The sequence below is a fragment of the Giraffa tippelskirchi genome, chromosome 4 (assembly GCF_054371585.1).
Source record: "Giraffa tippelskirchi isolate mGirTip1 chromosome 4, T2T-mGirTip1v1.2.pri, whole genome shotgun sequence".
NCBI classification, from domain to species: domain Eukaryota; kingdom Metazoa; phylum Chordata; class Mammalia; order Artiodactyla; family Giraffidae; genus Giraffa; species Giraffa tippelskirchi.
This window is the reverse complement of record NC_137278.1, coordinates 33,988,001-33,996,801: the sequence shown is the minus strand read 5'-3', so window position 1 is coordinate 33,996,801 and position 8,801 is coordinate 33,988,001.

Here is an 8,801-nt window from a genome sequence, read left to right as displayed (position 1 = left end):
GTTACGAATTTGAAAGAAAAAAAAAAACAAACAGGGAAGAGGGAGGCCCGAGAGAGGGCGTGCCCCAACGTTGTCTTCAGCTGTTTTGGAGCGAAGTTCAGGCTGTAGGTAGTCCAGATTCCTAGCTTCTCCCGCCTCGCTGGGCGGGGCGGGGCGAGGTGCGGGGTAAAGAGCACAGGCCCTAAAGTGTGAACGCCAGGCTGTGCTGCTTACGAGCTGTGAGACTTCGGGCGAGTCCCTTAACCTCTCTGGGCTTCAGTTTCTTTCTGTAAAACGAAGGGATTGAGACATGACCTTCTAAGGCCCTTGTCAGTTCTGGAACTTCAGTCCTGCGGAGATGATGATCCGGAGGAGCACTGTACTAGGAATCAAGGAAATCGAATTCTGCTCCACGCTTTGCCTTAGTCTCGTACCCAGCTCTTAATGTACCAAGCGGGAAGATGCGTGAAGGCTGGGAAGCGTTGTGCACTGTAACACATCACAGTTTCGGCCCTCAGTCTCCTTATCTGTAAAGTGGGGGTGTTGCTAGGAAAGAAAAATAGAACCCAGCCGGGAACTCAAAGCTTTCCCGGGGCTCTATATAAAGCGCTGGCGTTTCCGGGACCGCTGGCGGCATTTGGCCGCCCCAATGGCCCCAAGATACGGTAATCCTAAACAATACTCGGGGTCATTGTTTACAACTATCAAACACATTTTGTCCTCGGCTCCATCCCCAAGGACGCGCGTGGAGAGCCGAGGCTGGCTGGGCTCCTCGCACCTCCCTCGCCGCCTGCAGCGCAGCGTCCGCAACTCCGCGGGTCGGGACAAGAAGTGCGAGGCAGATGGATGCGCGCACCCAGCTCTGGGCTTGGCGTTTTTGCCATCTCTCTCTCTTTTTTTAAATCCTGCGTCCTGCCTGCCTGGGTGTGTTTACGCTCCTCTCCCAGCAGGACTGAGTAAATGCAGTCCTTTGACGCAAAACCGTTTAGCCCTTTCCCCAGCGGCAGCGGCAAAACCCAGAAAACTGGAGGTGGGGACGGTGTGAGGGGAGCGCAGGAGAAGAAATCGTGACACTTTCTGACTCGCCCCTCCGTCGCCTCTCGCACCGCACGGTCCTCGGCCGCCCTGGCGAGCTCCTAGGCGGGGCTACAAAGTCAGGCGCGGTCGGGGCGTCCAGCGCCCTCCTGAGAGCAGCCGCGTGTCCAAGCGGCGCTAACAGACGCACTTTGAGTTCTTCTTTGAGCGACAGCGGCTACCCGGCCCTCCCCCACCCTGCGCTTGAAATTCCGAGTGCTTCTGGGTCTCTCCCACACAGTCCTTCCAGTAATTCTGGGGGAAAGAAGGAGGGGGAAAGGGAGCCTATGCTTCCTCGGTGGCCTCCGCCGTCCCAGGCGCGTCCAGGCCCGGGCAGGCGCCGCCGGGAGCGCGCGGGCGGGCGAGCGCACCCTCGCGCCCTCGCCCGCCCCCTCCCTGCCTGCTCCCCAGCCCTTTCCTTTCTTGTGGGTTCCCGTAAAGCCCAGCAGCCCCGAGACGTCTGCAGAGCATCACGGAATCTGTGCTGATGCAAGTCGCTAGCCTCCCTTTGGTGCGCCCCGGCCTGCCTCGAAGCGCTTTGATCCCGGCCTTCCCGGCTCCAGAACTTGTGCTGGCTCCCTCTGCCCGCGGGGAGGCCCGCGATATGCAGCTGGCCTTCACCTCTCAGTCCCTGAGCGCCAGGCACGGAGCAGCGCCCTGATGCTGCGGGACCGACCGACTGGTGCAACTGGTGCCTCGGACTAACTGAGTGCCAAACCGAGAATTTAGCTTCCAAGCCCAGTTCATGGCCTCCTCCGTGGGGAGTCATTCCAGGATCACTCAGTAGCAAAGGATTCTCTGACTCCCTGGAATAAGATACTAATAGGGGCCAATCCTTACTGAACACTTACCAGGTGGAATACTTAAAGGGATTGTCTCATGCAATCCTCCCAACAAAAGTTTGAGGTGGGTGTTACTCCCTGGTTGCAGATCAAGAAAATGAGATGAAATAACTTGCCCAGGAGAATTAGAGGGTTAGTGACCCAGCTGGAAGTGCAGCTGATCCTCTATGATACCAGGCTCCTCCTCTTACCCAGGACATGCATGACCTGCCTCCTATGGGAATGTCTTTGTTTCTCTCTTACTGGTCCCCAGAAAGCATGGACTTCATCTTGTGTGTGACTCTGTCCTACACTTAGAGGTGCTCCTTAATTCTCCACCCGCCACTCTCCCTCAGGTGAAGGAAAGGTCATGTCAAGTGCCAGAAAAAGAGATCATAAAATGAGATGGGCAGAAAAAGGTAACTTGGGCTGCTTTCTCATTGCCTCTCTGGGTCTTGGGACCTCCCTGCACTAAAGTTAGGTGTTTCCTCCTCTGCCCCTCCCAGTCTGATGTCTGACTCCTGACCAAAGTGACTGCCTGGCTGGACTGCACTGGCCCTCCTGTCTGAGTGTTGGACAGTTCACGAAGCCCTTACACATACATGGTCTCGTTTCTCCTCATACAACATCCCTGCCAGGGATGTGACAATAATCAGGGTGACTCTGGATTGGCAAAGAGGAGGCTGAGGAACAGAGTAGCAAGGCAGCCTCCTCACGATTTCCCAACCAGAGTCTGAACACAAACCCTTCTTGCCCGGCTTTACATTCAGTGCTCACCTGTTACCTGTGCTCCCAGCCTTGCCAGGTCAGAAGCAAAGTCCATGGCTTAATGATAAATGGTCCTCTATCCACCATGCCTGAGTGAATCTGCCATCATTTCTCTACTGTAAACCATACATTTTGAACATTTCTGAAAGTCAGGTGCAAGTTATAATCAGTGACTAACCTGGAAGCATTTCTGTTTGTCCCAAGATCTCTGGATCAGTCAGGAGTCCATCAGGAAACAGACTTCAGCCCAGATGGTTCAAAGGAAGAGGCTTTAATGGAACATTTCCATAAAGAGGTGTGAGCAGGGCAAAGAGAGTGACAAGGAACCTTGTTGCACCCTAGGCCTAGTAACAGGTGGTGCAAACTGCTGACCACCCCCAGGGTTGAAAAGGGAAGAAAATAGAGTTATTAAGAGCCTCGTGTACACTGGGACCATGGAAGAAGGCCATCCAGCAGGATAAAGAGAAGCAGCCCCTGCCAGAGTGAGCCCTGAAGAGGATGGCGACAAGATCCCAAGCCCATCTCTCCCACCACTGTCAGCCTCTCAGGGTACAGAGAAGGACAAGGAAGGGTGAACAGTGGATCTGGTGGGGGTGGGGAAGACACGTTCAGCAAGTGAGGGAAAACCAGCACAGATGCTGTTAAACCCAGATGTATCTTCTCATGGGTGGCATTTCAGGATGCGGCAAATACGGTCCATCAGTGACTCTCACATCTCACCCCGAGTCAGGGTAAACATCAGAATAACCCACACAGCTTTTCAAACTGCACCTCCCCTCCCTTTAAACCTCAGGTATACACTCAGCCACTAATCCCAAGGGAATGTGTTGTATCCCTCAGGTGTGGGGGCAGAAAGAAAGGCTGGGAACCATGGATCAAAAGAGATCAGCATCTAGAAGAAAGAGTTGGGTGAATAAGCAATGTTTGACTCCTCCCTGTGGCCTTACACAACCTCCTTTACATTCCAAGAGGGGCCCACCCAGCTGAAGTATTCTGAGACATGACACGTGCCCTTACCCACCATGAGTCCCATTTCACGTATGGGATGCACACTAAGGAGGAGATGTGAAAGCAAAGAAGTCCAAAAACTATTGCTCTAGAGGCCATCTTAATATTAATATTAAAACAATATTCTGCATCTGGGTGGTGGTTACATCTGCATATATGTGACAAACTCATCAAACTCTGCCCTCAGCTTAGGGCCCTCTACTGTACGTTATCTCCAATTTAAAGAACACAAACAAACAACAGCAAATCCTTTTGATTGACTTAGACCACATTTAGCTATACTGAAGTTTGTGCAAGATGTCTCAGAAAGCATATGCAAATGAGGCCTTTCTGGTCCCAGCTCAGCTCTGGCCCCTGAGAGACTCCCAGTAGTGACTGCCTTAGAAGACTCAGGCAGGAAGAAGGTACTTCCCCAGTTGTGTGTGTGTGTGTGTGTGTGTGCGCGCGCGTGTGTGTGTGTGTGTGTGTGTGTGTGTTTAAGCAGGATACATTCCAGAGATAAGGTGACCAGTGCTATTATTCAGAAATATCTTTATGAGTCAGGACAGAAGTGACCCCTGGTAGGAATGTTTGTTGGGTCTGGAGAGGAAGGACAGGACAGTTTCCTTCACTTCCTCTTCTGGGTCCAAGATCTGCACAAGGAGAGGAGCTCAGATTGGGCTTTGAGTTGAGAAACAGAGGTCAAAGGCTGGCCCTGCTGTGGCTGGCTGTGTGACCTGGACCAAGTCCCTTGACATCTCCAGGCCTCTGCTTCCTCATCTGCCACCAAGAGGCTGGACTGAATGCAAGCCCTGTCACAGGGCAAGGGATACAGAGAAGCCCTAAAGGGGGAGACACTTTCCCCACCACTCTTCCATCCAGGATGAGTCTCCTGCCAGGCATCTTCAAGTCTCACACAGAAACACCTATCCTCTCTCTCCCGAGGACCACAGAAACCCAGGGGCTCTTCAGACTCCAGCATGAGCTTTCCCCCTCCTGCTCCACCCCAGGCCAGAGGCTCCAGGCAGGCTTGCTCCACTTCTAATGTGGTCAGAGACCAAAACCTGCTGGGCTCTCACAGCTGTCCATCAGCCTGACCCCAGGATTTGCTGAGCACTTCCTGAGGAAGGGGGAATAGGAGAAGCCTGGAGCCTGGATGAACCCTGCCCCCAGGCAGCTCACAATCTAGCTGAGAAAAATAGAGAGTAACACGCACAATAGTTTGGGCAGGAAGCAACAACAATAGTGACACCTATAAAAACCTTTTATAGGGTTTCCTCGTACCAGACAGTGTTTTAATTGTCATATATATTAACTGAGTTAATATTCACAACAACTCTATGAGTCAGTTACAATTATCCCCATTCAACAGATGAGGAAAACTGAAGTCAAGAGAGGTAAACTCTCTCAAGATTCCAGAGCAAAAGAGAAACAGAGTTGGGATTTGAACTCGAGCATTCAGGCCCATCTAGTCATAGCTATGGTTTTTCCAGGAGTCATGCATGGATGTGAGAGTTGGACTATAAAGAAAGCTGAGTGCCGAAGAATGGATGCTTTTGAACTGTGGTGTTGGAGAAGACTCTTGAGAGTCCCTTGGACAGCAAGGAGATCCAACCAGTCCATCCTAAAGGAAATCAGTCCTGAATATTCATTGGAAGGACTGATGTTGAAGCTGAAACTCCAAAACTTTGGCCACCTGATGTGAAGAACTGACTCATTGGAAAAGCCCCTGATGCTGGGAAAGATTGAAGGTGGGAGGAGAAGGGGATGACAGAGGATGAGATGGTTGGATGGCATCACCAACTCTATGGACATAAGTTTGAGTAAGCTCCGGGAGTTGGTGATGGACAGGGAAGCCTGGTGTGCTGCAGTCCATAGGGTTGCAAAGAGTTGGACATGACTGAGTGACTAAACTGAACTGAACTGATTTAGGTCCCAGACTCTTGGTATGGGAGGGGTTAATGAATCTCCCCCTAGCTAGGCATGGAATCATGACAAACCATCTCTGCATACTTGCGTATGTAGTAGCTAGGACCTGTGTTATTGGCCTATTTTCCAAACAGAGAAACTGAGGTTCAGGAAAGGTAAGCCATGGCCTCAAGGTCACACCTACCTTGCAGGCAGAGCACAGTGTACCCAGGTCTTCAGACTCCCAAGTGCCTGGCCTTTGCTTTTCTCCTCCACACACGGGGCCCACAGGGGATACAAAAGAAGCTCATAGAACAACCAAGAGCAGGAGACCTCACTGCTTGTCACAGGTCTCCTTCCCGTGCTGATGAATCTCTGTCTGGTGGCAGCCTAGCACCCACTTCCCCTTCTAGTAGGAGCATGCTGATTTTCCTTTGGGAGAACCTCCACTTCCCCATTGATCCTGATCCTTGGGCTCCAGGAATGGACACATGATGCAGTCCTAACCAAACAGAACACCCATTTCCCTGGTCACAGTTACTGACCACTTCAGGGTTGTGTTCATGACACAAGACTGGCTTCTAAGAGGCAGACCTGAGGCTTTGGCTGAAACCTTTGGGGAAGATGTCCTCTCTTTTCAACAGAGAACAGGCTTCTGATGACTCTGTTGCACCTCCTGGACACTGGCAAGCCTAGAATGGTGCTCCTAGACTTTCCATTTTACAAGAGATTCCCTTTTCCATTGGAGCCAATCTGAGTTGAGTTATCGGTCAGTTTCTGTGGTGCTGGAAAAGACTTTTGAGAGTCCCTTAGACAGTAAGGAGATCATACCAGTCAATCATAAAGGAAATCAATCCTGAATATTCATTGGAAGGACTGATGCTGAAGCTGAAGCTCTAATACTTTGGCCACCTGATGTGAAGCACTGACTCACTAGAAAAGAGCCTGATGCTGGGAAAGATTGAAGACAGGAGGAGAAGGGGATGACAGAGGATGAGATGGTTAAATGGCATCACCAACTCAATGAACATGAGTTTGAGATAATGAAGGACAGGGAATCCTGGGGTGCTGCAGTCCACAGGGTCGCAAAGAGTCAGACATGACTTAGCAACTGAACAACAACAAATCTGTCAGTTTCAAGTAAAAGAGTCCACCAGTGAGCACCTAAAGTGCACCTACTATTAGCACTTACTGTTTTCTAGACATTTCAGAAATAAGCAATGTCAGGTAAGGAAGTGGCTGTCTTCAAAGTATCTGGAATCTGGTGAGGCATAAGAAAGATTCTCAAACAACTTTAAAACAAGTCAGAGCACAATAAACACCACAAGGCAGCCACCAGGATCCTCTGCCTGATGCAGAGGGTGAGAACATATCAGGTGGAACACCTTAGCAAAGGCTTTGTGAAAGCAGTGGCACTGACATTAGCCTCAGGAGTCTGATGAGATGCTTACAGGTGAAGGTGGGGGAGGTTGTAGAGTAGACAGCCTTAGGAAGAGTCCAAGTTCAGGGAAGTATGCATATACAGGGGCAAGAATCAAGTGATGGGGTTGACTGAGACCAGGGGAACATTCTAAAATTTATAGTATGGGGTGGGGGTGAGGAGAGAATGGTTTTGAGCTATTTCCAAATATCTGAAGGCATTCCCTGTGGAAAAAAAGGTAGGTCTATTTGGTATGGCTCCAAAGGATGAGGCTAGGGCAAAGGGTGGATGCTGGTATTGGGAGAGGCAGAGTTGACCTTAGCCTAAGAAAAGCAGCCCTGCCAGCCAATATCATGGGAAGTTTGGGGAGGGTGTTCAATAAGAGGCCAGACTCTGGTGAGTGCTATAAAGGGATTCAGAAAGCAAAAGGGAGTCTGAATTGGCTGACCCTCACCATTCTGTGAATACTGAGCCAGACTTGGAAATCTGGCTGATACTGGAGGGATTTGGATTTCATTTCATAGGCAGTGCTAATATTTTGCAACTTGAAGAGGGAGGAAAGGAAGCAGGCACAGTGATGGGGTCAGAGATATATCTGTATCTGTGACTTTCTTTTGTAAACACACAGTTTGGGAAATTTTAGTATAGATGGGATCAGAGGTGATGCCCAGAAATTTTTTTTTGTTGTTAGATGGGGTAATGGTGTTCATTCATATAAGATAATAGCCATATTTTCTAGATGCATGCTGAAGAACATACAGATTAAATGACATAATGTTTGCATCTTGATTTAGAATATTTAAGCAAGAAAAGAGGCAGAAAAGATGTATTTTTGTCCCATACACATACATGTGTATGTGTGGATAAACACAAGTATATGTACACAAAATTAGCAAATATAATGTTGAACAAAAGATTCCAGATAGAAAGTGATACTGATTGTATTGTTCTATTATATAATTTTTAAAGGCAAAACGAATCTAGAAGTCATTGCAGGTCAGGCAAACTGTAGGGGAGTGAGAGCTGAGTCTTGTTTCTTGGCTAGGTTAGGCTTACAAGTGTGTTGTGTGTTCACTTTGTAAAAACTCGGTGAATTTGCACACAATTTGTGTACTTGACTGGATGTTTCTGTTTTCTGAGTATCATTCTATTGGTGATGACAATTGAACAATACTCATAAAACATAACTCTTGAGTAATAACTATCAAAGACTATAATTGTACAATATGGAGCAGAACAAAATACAATTATTGGAGGACCACTGCTCTACAACATGGTGTTGGCCTCTGTTACACATCAACACGAATCAGCCGCGGTATACATATGTCCCTTCCCTCTGGATGTATGTTTCATACATCAATGAATTTACCCCAAAATGCCACCCCTACATACATGTGCACACCCACATGTGCATATAAGTGGGACAGAGACCAGAACTGTGATATACACGTGAGAGGGAGAGCGGTCTGAAGCACACACCACTCCTCCACTGATAATTTCTTAGAAGACACGATGTGAACTGTGGCCTTAAGCCTGAGTTTTCCAAACACGTTTGAATGCTCCCCTCAGGGAGAAGTGTTCTGTTTGTGTTTGCATTACTCAGAGACACGCATCATGGGCTGCAGCCAGAAGACAAAAATCTAACGTTAAGCCAGTCACCATGGTAGAGGGTGGCAGGGAGTGAGAAGAGCCCAGAGTGAAGGCCGAGAGGAGAGAGGTGGGGGGACCACAGAGGGCAAGGGCCTGGGAGAGCAGCGTCCGTGTTCAACGCTCCTCCCCCACCCCCCACAGTCCCCAGCACTCCAGTCGTCCCGGGTATGCTCACGTGAGGAGGGCAGCCATGT